General features: G+C 40.4%; 1 pseudogene; it reads left to right on the forward strand.

Moving 5' to 3' along the window:
• LOC140522577 (protein RCC2 homolog) overlaps positions 1-17,007 on the forward strand; it is a 54,537-nt pseudogene extending 37,530 nt beyond the window's left edge.
• Positions 17,008-17,808: the final 801 nt, after the last annotated feature.

Here is a 17,808-nt window from a genome sequence, read left to right on the forward strand (position 1 = left end):
ATAATATCCTCTAGTGTAGTCCAAACTAATAATCTTATGTATGGATCTGGCCATTTAACTTCACTGATCAAAAATCTTCAATATGTTGGTATATCCTGTCAAATTCAAAGTCTTCTCCCTGGCATTCAAGGCCTAAATTATCTGGTACCATCTTACTTTTCTTGCTTTATCTCATTCTTTCTCCTCATCTAAGCCTGTTTTGCTCCACTCAAACCAGACTACTCTATGTCCTTCTATGAAAACACTTACACTTCTGTTCAGGCCATTCCAGGTCTCTGGGACTGTATCCTTGGATGTGTGTCCATATTATTCACATACAATATTTGTTGACATGGGAACGTAAGTTCAGTAGGAAAGTGTTGCTATTCTCTCAGTTGCCTTTTGGAAATTTGTGGAGTGGAGGGACAAGGGGGGATATTATTTTAAAATTCTTGATTTTTCCAAGCATTTGGCGTCATTCCATGTTTCAGACATCGTTCAAATCCCCTGATTCTCTCTCAACTGTGTTAACTCTGGCATATATCTCCACCGTGTAGAGTCCTGGTCCACTCTGAACTCTACTTCCACGTGTTATACTTTGCAGATTTTGATATTAAAGTCCTGAAATAGTGATTCCTCTGCCATTGACAGAGAAAAGTGTTAATAATAAAAATCTTAATATGTCTTTCCCATTTTTTTTTTGTCTGCTCTTCTCCTAGTTTTTAATCTTTACATACTCTTACCATGATCTGGCTTAACTGAGTTTCAGTACACTTCCTGTAAAAACTTATTTTTTCCCTGCATTCAAAATTATTATCATATCAGTAGCCAGTATTTCCTTTCTATTACAATACAATACATTTCATTCTTTTAAATGTTACTTGAATCTCACTATGTCCAAGTCTCCTCACACTTCTCAAAATATTCATGGTAAGTGGGCATGAAGTTTCTGCATAGTGTTCAAGGTTTTAGCTTTTCTTCTTTCCTCCATGTTTTCCACTTTTTTTTTTTGCACTTACCTCGTGGCATAGAACAGAGAGAGATCTAATAATAACAATAGCAAGAATTTATATAGCACTTGAAGTCTAGTAAAGTGCTTTACAAATACCAAATTTTATCTTTAGAACAACCCTGGGAAGTGGATGTCATTGAGGTAGACAGGCATGCACGGCTACACACATGAGTTAAGTGAGTTGTTTAGTGTCATACCTCCAGTAAGTCTGGATTTGAACTAAGTTTTTCTGACTCGATGTCCAGCACTCTATCCACCATATCACCTAACTGATTCCTATTAGAGGGCATATTGATTTAATGTTGGGTCTTCCTGAGCTCTTGTTAGAGCTTCTTTATCCCCAAATTATTTGCAACATATGACAAAAAGCTATAATTATGCTCATGGTTGTCTCTTTGCAAATATTCCTCCTCAGTAATGCACGAAGAAGTGATCCACGAAATAATGTTTTTGATCAGCAGGAAGGGGACTAGGGAGGGAATAAGCCTTTATTTAGCATCTGCTATGTGCCAAGCACTGTACTAATCATTCTATACTTATTATGTCACTTGTTTCTCATTAGGCAGTAGGTGCTGTTCTTACCCCTAGTTAAGGAAATTGAGGCAAACAGAAGTGATGTGACTTTCCCAGGATCATATACTTAGTAAGGGTCTGAGGTTGGATTTGAACTTGGGTCCTCCTGACTCCAGGCCTAGTTCAATAAAATCAACTAACTACGTCAACTATTGCTACAATTCTCTTTTGTCTTCTAGTATCATTTTTAGCAAGTATGCCAGGACTTCTATGATTCAGTTCCTCTAGCATATTGGTCACTAGGCAAGGATCTCACTTTTATTGAGAACTAAGGTAAAGGTAATAGAAGGTCTAAAATTTGTGTGATTATAGAACCCTTTAGGGACTTTAGTTTTTTTAAGTGCTATGATCAATGCAGAACCAGAAGGGGCCCCCATAAGACTAGGAACACTTTTATACATAATTTTTCTTCATGTGTTTCCATTACCAAGGGTCCTAGTGGTCTACTTAATGAAGCTGTCTATACTATGTCATTGTGACCCTTCTGAAATCCACTTTTTATGTGACAGAATTTGCCAAATCCTGCACTCTCTGTTCATGGCCATAGAGAACCCAGGGTCCCCCTCATGTCATGAGGAGGGACCAGAGTGGAGTTTTTGGAAGGTTATTATTTTTCATGTTTGGACAGGGCATAGAGCATAGTAATATAGACTCTCATCCAGTCCATCTCAGTTTCTTCCCACCTGGGATCACATAGACAGGATCTAAAGCAAAAGCAGTGCTGTTCTTGTGACCCTTTCTCTTCTATCTTTCCCCTACTTGGGATCAGGGGTGTGCTGGGGCTAGCTCAAACTGGCTCATGAGAGCTGGTTGTTAAATTTTCAGTGTTAAGTATTTACACCTTAGAAATCAGCAAATACTACAAATCAGGGCTTGTTGTTTGTCAGTCATCTGGAAAGTAATGGCAAAAATGCTGGTACATTTTTTCCCTATATGGCTGGTTGTTAGACATTTTCTGCCTGTCTGGGACCCTTTGGCTTGATGGTTTAAGTGCCACCTTGCTCAATTTTGTCAGTGATACCATGTTGGGGTTGCTAGGGGGCACAGTAGATAAAGCACCAGCTCTGAAGGCAGGAGGACCTGGGTTCAAATCCAGCCTCAGACACTTGACACTTACTAGTTGTGTGATCCTGTGGAAGTCATTTCACCCTGATTGCCTCACAAAACAAAAACCAACCAACCAACCAACCAAAAACCACATAAATCATCAAGTGAGCGTTCATTCCTATGCTAGGCATAGTGGCAAGTGCTAGCTATGTTACTGTGGTAGGGCCTGCGTCACTGTAGCAGTCATCTCCAGAAGGAGTACAACAGAAGTGCTCACAAGCAGATGCCTTACTTCACTCACTAGCTCAGTGATGTTGCTAAAGGCTTTAGTATTCTCCTTAAATAAAAAAATCTGAAAAACACTAGACTTAAAGCCAGTTGAAATTCTGCCTTAGACATTTAATAGCTCTGTGATTCTGTACAAGCTACCAGAGGCAAGCCCAAAAGAGGGTTGGTGCTAACCAGCATGAATCATTTCCCTGATGGCCAGGCAAATTAATCCCCCCTCAGCTCTCAGAAGGTAGAATCCATTATGACAGAAGAGGAAATCAATTAGAAACCTTTCCTTGGCTCCTTCTTGGGAAATGTGTGGGTATTCATGAATTTGGGACAATACGGCCAGTGGAAAGCACATGACTAAAAATCCAAACAAGTGTTTATTCATTAAGAGCAGCAAGAAATAGCTGGTCTTTAAACAAACAGAAGCAAAAGGCCAGGGTAAAATTCTTTTTAAAACGAGGAAGCAGGCACCTGCCTCCCCAAATGCGTAAAGATCTTTGCACCAAGGGGGACAGAGCCAAGATGGCGGAGTAGAAAGACACACATACACATAGCTCTGAACCCACAACACATCGAATTGCTAAAAGGAAGTAACTCACGGCGAATTGTGTACCCAGAGGCCACGGAACATTGGAGCGAGGGAGATTTCTGTTCTGGAGAGACCTGCAAACCTCTCGCGGGGAATCCTTCGCGCTGCGAACTGGGCGCCGGGACTGGGAGCTGAGAGCAGGCCTGCCGCGGCCGCGGCACCGAGAGGAAAAGATCCGAGCGGGCTTCAGGGACGGGATCTCCAGCGGCCACGTGGGTCCCTCCACCCACAGAGGGACCTGCAAACCTCTCGCAAAAGGTCTGTGGCGCTGCAGACACGGAGCCCAGTCCAGACCTGCTGCGGCTGCGGCCACAGCACCGAGAGAAACAGATACGACCAGGCTTCAAGGACGGGATCACCAGCAGCCGCACAAGTACCTCCACCCACAGGTGACGGGGGTCGGTGAGAGAATCTCTTTGGCGGGTCGAGAGGGGAGTGGGGGGCCCCCAAAATTCAGACCCCCCCCCGGGACGTAGAAGCTGAGAGGCGGCTGCAGACCTGGGCTCCCCAAGCAGGCGGGAGCCTGAATCCATTGTGGTAGGTCTGTGCATAAACCCCCTGAGGGAACTGAGCCTGAGAGGCTACCCTGCCCATACCTGACCACCTGAACTTAATCTCACACAGAATAGCAGCCCTGCTCCCGCCAAAAGCCCTAAGGCTGGAAGCAGCATTTGAATCTCAGACCCCAAACGCTGGCTGGGAGGATCCGGAGTCGAGGTAGGTGTGAGGATAATATTCAGAGGTCAAGTCACTGGCTGGGAAAATGCCCAGAAAAGGGAAAGAAATAAGACAATAGAAGGTTACTTTCTTGGAGAACAGACATTTCCTCCCTTCCTTTCTGATGAGGAAGAACAATGCTTACCATCAGGCAAAGACACAGAAATCAAGGCTTCTGTGTCCCAGCCCACCCAATGGGCTCAGGCCATGGAAGAGCTCAAAAAGAATTTTGAAAATCAAGTTAGAGAGGTGGAGGAAAAGCTGGGAAGAGAAATGAGAGAGATGAAAGAAAAGCATGAAAAGCAGATCAGCTCCCTGCTAAAGGAGACCACAAAAAATGTTGAAGAAATTAACACCTTGAAAACGAGCCTAACTCAATTGGCAAAAGAGGTTCAAAAAGCCAATGAGGAGAAGAATGCTTTCAAAAGCAGAATTAGCCAAATGGAAAAGGAAATTCAAAAGCTCACTGAAGATAATAGTTCTTTCAAAATTAAAATGGCACAGATCGAGGCTAATGACTTTATGGGAAAGCAAGATATCACAGAACAAAGAGAGAAGAATGGAAAAAGGAAAGATAATGTGAAATATCTCATTGGAAAAACAACAGACCTGGAAAATAGATCCAGGAGAGACAATTTAAAAATTATGGGACTACCTGAAAGCCATGATCAAAACAAGAGCCTAGACATCATCTTTCATGAAATTATCAAGGAAAACTGCCCTGAGATTCTAGAACCAGAGGGCAAAATAGATATTCAAGGAATCCACAGAACACCGCCTGAAAGAGATCCAAAAAGAGAAACTCCTAGGAACCTTGTGGCCAAATTCCAGAGTTCCCAGGTCAAGGAGAAAATATTGCAAGCAGCTAGAAAGAAACAATTCAAGTATTTTGGAAATACAATCAGGATAACACAAGATCTAGCAGCCTCTACATTAAGGAATCGAAGAGCATGGAATAGGATATTCCAGAAGTCAAAGGACCTAGGACTAAAACCAAGAATCACCTACCCAGAAAAACTGAGTATAATACTTCAAGGGAAAAATTGGTCTTTCAATGACATAGAGGATTTTCAAATTTTCTTGATGAAAAGACCAGAGCTGAAAAGAAAATTTGACTTTCAAACACAAGAATGAAGACAACCATGAAAAGGTGAACAGCAAAGAGAAGTCATAAGGGACTTACTAAAGCTGACCTGTTTACATTCCTACATGGAAAGACAATATTTGTAACTCTTGAAACATTTCAGTATCTGGGTAGTGGGTGGGATTACTTACACACACATGCACACACGCACACACACATAGAGACAGAGTGCACAGAGTGAATTGAAGAGGATGGGATCATATCATAAAAAAAAATGAAATCAAGCAGTGAGAGAGAAATATATTGGGAGGAGAAAGGGAGAAATTGAATGGGGCAAATTATCTCTCATAAAAGAGGTAAGCAAAAGACTCATTAGTGGAGGGATAAAGAGGGGAGGTGAGAGGAAAACACGAAGTCTACTCTCATCACATTCCACTAAAGGAAAGAATAAAATGCACACTCATTTTGATATGAAAACCTATCTTACAATACAGGAAAATGGGGCATAAGCAGGTGGGGGGGGATGATAGAAGGGAGGGCATGGGGAGGAGGGTGCAATATGAGGTCGACACTCATGGGGAGGTATGGGATCAAAAGAGAAGAGAAGTAATGGGGGACAGGATAGGATAGAGGGAAATATAGTTAGTCTTATACAACACTAGTATTATGGAAGTCATTTGCAAAACTACAGAGATTTGCCGTATATTGAATTGCTTGCCCTCCAAAGGGAAGGGGTGGAGAGGGAGGGAGGTAAAGAAGTTGGAACTCAAAGTGTTAGGATCAACTGTCGAGTAATGTTCTTGCCACTAGGAAATAAGAAATACAGTAAAGGGGTATAGAAAGCTACCTGGTCCTACAGGACAAAAAAGAAGACGGAGACAAGGGCAAGGAGGGATGATAAAAGAGAGAGCAGATTGGTCATAAGGGTATTTAGAATGCTTGGTGTTTCGGGGGGGGGTAGGGGATAAAAGGGGAGAAAATTTGTAAGCCAAAATTTTGTGAAAATGAATGTTAAAAGTTAAATAAATAAATTTAATAAAAAAATAAAAAAAAGAAATAGAGAATATGGAGGGAAGATTTGTTAAAGGAGTAAATCTGTAAGGAAAGTAGACTTATAAAAGATGGAATGAGGTGATGCCATGGAGAGGGTACTAGATTTGGAATCATTATGAGCTGAGTACAAATTCTGCCCCAGATAATGATTAGCAATGTGTCCATGATCAAGTTACTTAAACTTTCTTAATCCCAGTTTCCTCATCTGTAAAACCCGAATAATATATCCCACCTTCCAGAAATGTTGAAAGAATCAAATGATTTAACCTGTATAAAGTACAAATATAAATGCTTTCTAAAAATGCTAGCTGCAGTAGCAGTAGTAGTAGCAGTAGTAATAGGAAGAGGAGGAGTTGGAGAAGGAGGAGGAGTAGGAGCAGGAGGAAAAGTAGGAGTAGGAGTAGTACGAGTAGTAGTAATAGTAGTAGTAGTAGTAGTAATAGTAGTAGTAGTAGTAGTAGTAGTAGTAGTAGTAGTAGTAGTAGTAGTAGTAGTAGTAGTAGTAGCATTAGAAGTAGGAAGATTACTACTACTACTACCACCACTACTACTAGTAATAAAATGAATAAGTATGTAAAAGCAATATATCTGTAAGTAAGAAAAAAGTAAACCTTATAAAGAGAGTAAAGTAGTAATAAAATTACAAAGCATGGAATCTTGCTTTTCAAACAAGGAAGATCAAAACATATGAATAGAAGAAAAGCACAAAGTCAAAACTCCTACATCCAAAGCCTGCAAGAAAAATATGAATTTCTCACAAACCCTGGAAGAACTCAAAAAGACTTTTGAAAATCAAGTAAGAGAAGTAGAGGAAAAATTGAGAAGAGAAACGAGAATGATGCAAGAAAATCATGTAAAATGAGACAGCAGCTTGCTAAAGGAGACCCTGCCCCAAAAGAATATTGAAGAAAATAACACCTTAAAACACCCAAATGGCAAAAGGGGTTCCAAATGCAAATGAAGAGAAGACTGCCTGAAAAACAATAACTGACCAAATGGAAAAGGAGTCCAAAAGTTCCTGATGAAAATAATTCCTTAAAAATTAGAATGGAGCAGATAGAATCTAATACCTTTAGGAAAAATCAAGAAATCATAAAACAAAAAAAAAAGAACCAAAAAAAAAAAATAGAAAACAATGTGTAATGTCTCACTGGAAAAACAAACAACCTATGAAATTGACCTAGAAGAGACAAATTAAAGTTTGGTGGACTACCTGAAAACCATTATCAAAAACAAAATAGCAAAGACATCATCTTTCAAGAAATTTTCAAGGGCAACTGCCCTGATATTCTAGAACCACGGGGTAAAATTGATATTTAAAGAATCTACCAACCACCTTGTGAAAGAAATCCCAAAAGGAAATTCTTAGGAATTTTACAGTCAAATTCCAGAGTTGCCAGATCAAGGAAAAATCTTGCAAGTAGCCAGAAAGAAACAATTGAAATATTGTGGAAATACAATCAGAATAACACACGGTCGAGCAGAGATGTTGTATGTTCAAGTGGCTAGATCTTGTGTTATCCTGATTGTATTTCCAACAATACTAGAATAGGTAATCCAGAGATCAAAGGAGCTCTGGGATTCACACCAAGAATCACCTGCTAAGGAAAACTGAGTATAAAATTTCAGAGGGGGAAAATGTATATTCAAAGAAATAGAGGTCTTTCAAGCCTTCTTGATGAAAAGACATTTTAAGGTTGGAATCCCTAAATGCGCTGAATAGAAAATTTGACTTCCATATACAAGAATGAAGAGAATCATGAAAAGGTAAATAGGGAAGAGAAATCACAGGGGACTTACTAAAGTTGAAATGTTTACATGCCTACATGGAAAGATATTTTGTAACCCTTGAGAGTTTTCTTAGTATTAGGATAATTGGAGGGAATATTACATATATACATATAAATACATATGTATTTATGTGTGTATATCTGTGTGACATGTGTGTATATGTGTATACATACATATGTGTATATATGTACATATGTACATCCATATAGCCATCAGATCAATACCCATCTGAGAGCATGGGACTGGCACCCACCATAAGACCAATGGAGACCCTGTGCAACAATGTATCGAACAGACCCCATATCAAGCAGAAAACAGGCCCAATGAGAAGACATCAGTTATTCCAGAACATCGTAATTGTGAGCTGCCACTCCACAGCCCCACACTTTCCCTGGCAGATTGCACTTCAGGTCGGATCCTTATATATCCCTCCTCTTCCCAATCATGCTGTGTATATATATGAGAAAATATGCCTTGGTTTTTGGGGTGGGGGTCTATTAGGACTTTTCTTACCATGTGATTTAATTTCTTTCCCTTGAAATAGCTGTGTCCTCAGGGAAGGCAAACGACCTGTACATTACAGACCTTCACCAGCAAATATGCAGGGGTCTCTTTCCCTTTACTTCTCCCTCTCGAGCCCTTCCTCCCAGGCCTGTCTCTCTGCCCCCTTATCCCCACCGCACCCTCTTTGAGTCTTCTCTGAGTCCCCTTGAAGCTGGTCTTCCCTTTTTCTCCTCAGAGTCCCGAATGCATGGTGGTGCCGCTGCTGGCTCTCTCTTGTGTGGCCGCCTTGCTTTTCAGACAGGTGACCCTGTGTAGTAATGAGACAGAATGGAATCTGGAGTGACCTGAGCTAGATCCCCACCAGTGGAGGCTCTACAGGCACTGGCTGGTGAATAGAGTCACATGAGGGACTTAAACTCACCTCTGTCTTTAGATAGCACATTCACATGTACTATCCTGCCTGGGGGGCTCATCAGGGAGTCAGTGTGCTAAGAAAATAACCCTTCAGTTATGTAATAAAGATGATCTCCCCAGAGATGTTCTGCCTGGGACCTGGAGATCAGGACTCAAACCAGTTATCATTTACTTGGTGCAAAATTCACTTTTATCTTTCTTGCTAGTGACCTGCAAGGACTAGGATTTGATTTTGCCAAAAGTTGACAAATGTGTGGATTTAGAAGTGGGATATCAGCTGTGTGACTGATAAAGTTTTGTAAATGATGTTCCAAAAAATAAAAAAAGAAAGAAAAAGCCTATTCTGTAATTGTCGCTTCCTCTCAGAAAAGCTCTGATAGAAAGAAACAACAGTGTCCCATAAAACCAGAGCATACTCTCTCATAGAGACACAGCATGAATGGGAAGAGGAGATATGGGAAGGGATCGCACCTAAACGGCAAACTTGTGGTAAACAACAAATCATTGTTGAGGTCTTCAGCCCATGATGGATTTGCGTTAAGAAATACTGGACTGACAGAACCACACATGATAACAGACCTATAGGAAGCCATCCAAGACCAAGATGTTGGAAATATGTGCAGATTGAGAGTTTATAATATTACCCAGGATCACAGGCACATCCCCACAAAGCCCTGGAAAAACATATTGCCTATTGAGGATATAGCAGAATTCTTTGTGAACAGAATCAAAGCAGGGATGGAGAATGGACCAAGAGAGGCCTGAAAACAAGAGAACCCCTCATCAGGTGCAGAGGAATGGTCAGAGCAAGGTGAGGACTCAGAAGAGAAAGTCTTAGATGAACGTAAACTAAGTTTTGTTGCCCATTACCCAGGGAAAATGGGATAAAAGTAACCAAAGGCAGAAAAAAGACAGAGCTGCCCAATTCTTACTACCTTACCTTTTTCTCTTCTTGAGAAACCTTTGAAGAAGGACAGAATGAAAATGGCTAAGTAGAAAATTTATAGAAATTAGAAAATATATACTATATATTCATCAATGCTTAGAAATCTATTTCATTGGCAAATAAAAGAGATCAAAGAGATCCTTGATGGATTCAAATCATGTAGCCTAAGAAAATTGCATCCCTCGGAACTGATAGAATTGGTAGGTGAGATTGTTGAACCACTGACGGTGATAGTTGTAAGAAAAGGCCTTGAGAAGAAAACGTTATGTCCTTATTTGTTTTTAAAAAGGAAAAAAAGACTGGAAAAGATCTTGATTGGTTTTGAATATTGTGCTAAATCTTACAGGATTAATTCAATATGTGCAGGCTTACCCTTATGTTTAAGAAATAAAGTTCGGAGGTACTACATAATTAGCAGTTTGCCTGGAAAAAGATCTGAGGGTTTTAGTGAACTTGTAATGTAAAAAGACGTACAGCTTCTGTGATAAGGATGTGATGGTCCCCTGTTCAAGGACCAAATATAGTTTAGCGTTCCTTTCTGAACCCCACATTTTCAGATGGACATGGATGGGCAGGACAGTATCCAACATGGGCAATTTCCATAATAAATAGCTTGGAGCATATGCCTCCTTGAGACTGGTTGAACAATTGGCTGAATTGTTTACCCTGGCAAGAGAATACCAAGGAATAACAGAATAACTCTCTTTAAGTACTTGAAAGGCCTAAAATATAGCAAAGAAATTTGATGTATTCTGTTTGACTCCCAAGAGCAGACCTGCGAGCAGTGTATACATTAAGCCTAAATTTGAATTTGTTCTAAAGAAAAATGCTCCATCACTTAGAGCTATCCAAAAGTGGAGTGGCTGTCATTGTGACTAATGCAAGTTCTTACTGGAAGTCTTGAAGCAGAGGTTGACAGTTAAGTTTCAGTGACCATCCTTTTTCAAGTATGTAGTTTGAATTAAGTAGTCACTTTGTTTCCTTTCAACTCTGAAATTCTCTGATTCTCCCTTGACAATAAGTGCTCATGACAATGCACCTGTCAACAAGATATTTTGAGTAGTTCATTAAGGGAAGTGTTGGTGAGGTTCAGGGTCAACCTTCTTTACCCAAGGAACCTTTGAGTCTGTTAGGATATGTCGTTGAAGTAAAACCACATTGGCAGAGAACTGAGGTGGAGAAACATGGGAGGTTTTGGTAAATGCTCAGGTGACTAGTTTTTGATCTTGTATAATTCCTGAAAATGGAGCATCTCAAAATTGTGTTATTGGAATCATTTCAAGAGTGAGATGGACAGTGTGAGGGTTGTTTGTTTTTTGGTTTTTTTTTTTTTTGAGAATACTCAGTAATATCTGCTTAGTTCATCGTGCTTTAGTGCATGATGGAGAAGGTGCTTCTGACTGTGTTAGATGTAAAAAGGCTGCTTCAGGAATTGGTAGTCAAGGATGAGTGACTGCATAGTAGATAAATCTGTTGCTCCAAATAGTTGCCATTTTATTATCAGTGAATGTCATCACAAGGTAGTGGTGAAAAGCACTGGTTTACTTAAAATAGAAAAATAATTCAGTTGACATTCTGGTAGTCTTCCGAACTTATTAGCAGCAAATGCGAGTTAGATGCCTCTTTAGGTAAGTCAGAGGGGACTGCAAAGAAATGACAAAACAAACCATACACAAATTGGACACATTTCAAGCAAACTTTAGTGGGTTGAAAAGTGAGGATTAACCCTTGGTCTCCCACAGATAGGAACGGGGTTCTCAAAGTGTTTTCAGTTCAGGGAATGTGGCTCTAGGTCTGAGGGGGTGTCTGGCATTAGACCCGCTACTGATCCCTAGTGGTATAAGTGCTAATGACACACAGGAAAATCCCTGAAGCTTGCAACAGTCTAATGGTGGGCCTTGGTTCTTTTTCTCTATGTAGAAATAATGGCAACACTGATGATGATAACAATAACTCACATTTATGTAGCAATAAACTATGTGCCAGACACAATGCTAAGCACTTCAGGAGCAATTTACAATTGCTTCATTTGATTCTCACAACTGTGGGAAGTAGCTGCTATTATCACCCCCATTTTAAAGTTAAGATAATAAAGAAAAAATTATTTGTCCAGCATCACCAGATCAGACAAAGACAAAATAAAAGGCCTTGGAAAAATATTAATGTTAGGTAGGAATGGTGGAATTTAATTTTATAATTAATGGTCAATTCATGAATAATATTCATGTTACAATTTCGCATTCCTTCAGTAAGTTCCAGGGGAAGCAGTATCACGGATTGATCTCTGGAGCAAGAAAGTCTACGTTCATATTCTGCCAGTAAAACACACTAGTCATGTAACTACACCTATGAATCCTCTGGGCAATATTCTATGATCATAAATTGGAAGACAATTGCTGATCCAATGAATGGTAGAAGTTTTCTCTCTGAGAGTTCCCTAATTAACTGCCATGAAGGAAATCCAGACTCAAACACAATACAGCCTCATAACTTTGAGAATTCAAATACTAAACACTCAAATAATGAGTAACATATCTTTATTTTTCTGTATTCATATGCATATAACATTCTAATATGAGATTTTTCTGACTAAAATAATAGAAATAATAAGGCATTTATACCTACATATGCGTACAAACACACACACACACACACACACACACACACACACACACACGAAATTCATTGATTCCGTACTTGACAATGAATTTATCTACCTCTAATTGGGGCTGCTAGATGGTGCAGTGGATAGAGTACCAGTGCAGGCATCAGGAGGACCTGAGCTGAAATCTCACTTCAGACACTTGATACTCAATAGCTGTGTTACCTTGGGCAAGTTACTTAACCGCAATCGCCTCATCCTGGGTCATCTCCAGTCATCCTGATGAATATCTGGTCACTGGATTCAGATGGGTCTAGAAGAGAAGTGAGGCTGGTGACATACACAGGGCTCTCTCACTCAAAACAAAGTCAAGTGCAAGTCATGCCATTATTTCTCTGATGGCATGGTCTTCTTTGGCAATGAAGGAGGAATACACATCTACCTCTAATTACTTCTACTAAATATGTTTGTGTTTCTGTGTATGAGAAATCACCAATTTTATTTCCCCACCCTTTGGATTAAGCACCACTATGTGCTAGACACTGTGTTAATCTCTTTGCTAATATTTCCTTTGATCCTCACAACTGTAGGAGATTGGTAGTTTTATTTTCATTTTACTGTGTCTTGCCCAGGACACAGCAGTAAAGGACCCGAGGACAGGTTTGTACTTAGACAGTCTTGACTCCAGACCAGCTGCCACCTAGTTGCCCTCATTTCATAGAATGGTAGTTTGAACAGAAAAGAAGGAAAGCTATCTTTTACAAAGCAAAGTATAGAAGCACAGTGATTTTGGTTGTTGATTTCCCTTCCTTTTGAAGGAAATGGGTGTGGAGAAGTATTTCACTCTTTTATTCATAAATAAATATGGGAAATGAAAAAAAGGCATTAATGAGGAAATCTCTTTAAGTAAGATGCATACACATGAGCACAAAGATTGCTTTATACAACTTTGGATGATAAAATTATATGTTTTAATAAATATCCCTTCTTATTTCTTACTGAAAAGAGAACTCAGATTTTTAAATGAAAGCACTCTCCCCCCCCCCCCATATGATTTTAGGACTTTTCTTAGGAAATACAGGAGATCATTGCTGATTATCTCTCCTGCTAGAAGGCCCCCACACACACACCGACAGAGTGAACTGAGTTTAGCCATTGAAAATTTATGTGAATGAGAGAAAAGAAATAGGACATAACATAATCTTTTCACTACTGCTTTTAAAAAGGCTAGGTGAACCTACAGGGTGAGAGGAAGGGAACATTTTGATCAAATACCTAATTGAAGAATAACACATTGTCTACGGAAACGTTTGTCATTACTTCACCATCTCTGGTCTTATCTTTGAATTGAGGTTGAAAATTGAATTCCATGCAGAGAAAATATGCATGAACACATATATGCAGCAGACGTGCATATTTGTGTATGTCTATATGTTTATGTGTGGATATAGGTAGATACAGATATAGATACAGATTAGATACAGATATGAACATAAATATAGATATAGATTTCAGATACCCATTACATATGCATAGGGATAGGAATATAAGGACATGGATGTAGATACACATACAGATATGTGTTCCATATATACCAATATGGACATAGATACAGATGAGCTATCGATATGGACATAAATATAGGTATAGATTAATATAGATATAGGTACAGATACAGATTGGATATATATGTAGAAATAGGACCATATACAGATTAGACACAGATATCGATATAGATATGAATACAGATACACTGATATAGATGGGAAGATACATACAGATACAGTTCATATATAGATCTGGACATGAATGTATATAGATAGATAGATAGGTAGGTAGATAGATGGAGATAGATATAGCTGCAGACACAGATTGGATGGACATAGAAATGAAAACATAAGCATATTAGAGAGGGATATAGATATGGACATGAGTATAAATGTACATACAGATAGGTATAGCTATAGACACAGAATAGGTAGATATGGAAATAGAAACATAAGCAGATTAAACAGGGATGTAGACACACATATAGATAGGTATATGAATATAGATACACTGATATAATATAGAGATACATATAGATACAGATATAGGTTAGATATAGATATGTATATGCATATATATAAGTATATATATATACATACATCTATACATATATATATATATGTATGCATGTATAGATGCAAAAATTATCTTGGAATTGAAAGAGCTGGGTAATAGGGTAAATTCAGGAAAACACATTAACACCAAACCCTTTCAATGCCCATGTCCCAAGGGAAAACATCAAACCTTCTCTCAGTCTTTACGTACTGAAGGTTATGAGTCTAGCCCTGTCCCAGGCCTCAGCTTCAGGGGAACATGGAAGGTTAATAACTTGCTCCTCTGCTGACCACTAAAAGTGGCTCACCTTGCTGTCTAGCTCACTTTTCTTGATCACCTCAGATACACGGAGGGATTGGGGCTTCTGTCACCAATACTCCCAACTAGGATGGCGGGGTGTTCTTGGACAGAAGGAAAGTGGTACAAGCACTTCTCAAGCCAGGTGCATCAGGAATTGGGGACCTCTGGGAAGTGAGTCAGTCGTGCTGCCTCGGTGTTATTCTCCTGGCCTCACCAAGAGAGGAGGAGGATTCTCATAGGCCATAAAGTCCTAAAATCCAAGAGGCCTCTGCTGGGATGCCAAAGGCCATGCCATTGTTTTCCCCTGCTTTAACCTCCTCCTTCAAGAATCCCCAGCATCCTTGTAAAACTCCTTCTTGGTCATCTTGGAGATGAATTACACCGAGGAGAGGATCGTGTGTGTGGCGCTGGAGGTGAGAGGGCAGATGACCTAGCCTCTTTATCTCTCCCCATTATCACCCCCAAATCTGAAGATTTCAAGTACAGAGGGCATCTTTTGATTTTGGGAGGAACCAACTGGCACCTCATTGGTCTGAAGTGACTAAACAGAATGCTGTTTACAGCAATTTGGGGCAGAAATTGTGGGGGCACCATAGAAATGGCTATCTGTCCAGGGTCTAGGTGTGCATGGTGGTCTATGACCCTTGTGCTGCTCACGGTCTCTTCCTAACCACAGAAGAAAAGCTGTGGAGCAGGGGTTGCAATGAGCAGGTGCAGCTGGGACACGGTGATACCAAGAAAGCGGAAGCCCCTAAACTCATGGAAGTCCGTAACAAGGAAGTGATGGTGTCCGCTGACTGTGGGAGGAACCACACTCTGACTTTGACAGAAACTGGCTGTGTGTTTACTATTGGAGAGAACAAGATGGGGCAACTTGGCCTTGGACGACAGCAATGCCATTCTGAGCCCTGCACAGTTAATGAACAACAGCCAGCCAAAGAGGAAAATGACTTGTGGCGATGAATTCAGCATGATAATGGACTGCAAAGGAAAACTCTACTCCTTTGGGTGCCCTGAATATGGTCAGCTGGGACACGTTTCTGACAGGAAATTCATTGCCCGGCCTCAGAGGATAGTATGTGACTGTGAGTTGGTCCCCTGCTAGTTGCCATCTGCATTGAAATGACAAAAGATGGACAGATTTTGCCAGTCCCCAATGTCGTTGTCTGAGATGTTGCCTGTGGCACTAATCACACTCTGGTTCTAGACTCTTAGAAACGTGTTATCTCTTGGGCGATTGGAGGGAATGGCTTGCTGGGCCATACAGAGCACAAGGATGTCCCTGTGTGGTGAAGCTGTTCAATTTCCTGGGCCGGGAAGCCAGGCAAATCTTCACTGGCTACCCCTGCTACTTCAAAGTCAGTGAAGTTGGTGGCTTGTTTTTCTGGGGTGCTGCCAACACTTCTCTGGAGTTCACCATGTATCTCAAAGCTGCTCAGGACCTCTGTCGCTGGAGAATTACCAACTTAGCTTGTGGGAAGAGTAGTATTATCCTGGCTGCAGATGAGAGTATCATCAGCTGGGGCCTGTCTCCAACCATTGGTGAATTGGGCTACTGCTATCACAAGCCCAAGTCTTCCACAGCTGCCCAAGAAGTGGAAACGCTTGATGGCATTTACACAGAGTACATTGCTATATGCTACTCACACCTTTTGGTGAATGGGAGGGAACAGAGGGAGACTAAAAATTAAAGTAAAAAAAACCTCCCTGAATATAATTCCTGCATCCTCTCTTGATGCTGGGGGCAGCAAGGCTGCCACCAGGCTCTCCACGCCCCTCCAGGCAGTCAGCATTGTCAGTGTGCCCTGGAACACTAAGAAGGCTGATGAGACGAGATTCCTCAGTGAAAAAGTCGCAGATGCTCCTATTTGTTAGTCTTGCCAGGTTCACTTTTATAAGCAAATTCAACATCAGCTACCTTTTTACTGTAGAATCTCCGAAGTCTTTCTCTCCCCCTTTCTCTACTTTCTCCCTTCCCCTACCCCAAATGTTCAGTTAAAATATTTGCTTTCAGTTGAGGACTTTAGGATTCCCAAAATAGGCACACAAAAAAACAAAAAACAAAAAGTAAACCCCTGTTCTTCCAAGACCATCTTTGTTAAAATTCCCACTTCCAAGAAAGTCTTGTAAAAAAAGACTCCCTCTTCCAAGTGCGTTCTCTTGCTCCAAATGGAAAGAGATTCTGCAGAGGTTCTTTGCAACTAAATATACCTATTCATGCAATTTTTCCTTTCATATTGACTCCAACAATGACGTTGTGCAGGGTTAGCTATTGTGCTAACAGCCTAACAAGTGAAATTTGATTTATTTTCCTAAGTAGGAAGCTTTTCCTACGACAGACATTTAATCATAGAAAGAACAAAATAAGGCTTTTCCAAAGCGTTGAAAACAACACTGACTTATGACAAAATATATGGCTACCAGTATCCTGTGACTTTTAAGAGATACTGAAAGATCATTGCACTCAAAATCCATGCTCCTGTCTGCCAGCTAAACGATTTCAATCTATTATTTTTCAAGAGTCACAGAATCAATATTGGAAGGAAAACCCAAAGTTTCTCCCAATGAATTCATACAACTCATCAACAAAGAGAGTTTTCAAGAACTTCCCCAAATGGTCAGAAGCACAATGAAGAGGAATCTCTGTGGTTTCCTACTTTATCAGTATTTGAACTGAACCTGCCCCTTGATTCCAGGCCACAGCCGCCCTTAGCCACCTGTCCACCTTTCACCTCCAATAACCCCCACTTCATCTGTCCTCTCGTTCCCGCACCAGTCTCCTGCTCAGCTACCTAGTCCCCCGGCCTCATTTCCC

Source organism: Notamacropus eugenii, chromosome 2, assembly GCF_028372415.1.
Source record: "Notamacropus eugenii isolate mMacEug1 chromosome 2, mMacEug1.pri_v2, whole genome shotgun sequence".
In the NCBI taxonomy this organism is placed as follows: Eukaryota; Metazoa; Chordata; class Mammalia; order Diprotodontia; family Macropodidae; genus Notamacropus; species Notamacropus eugenii.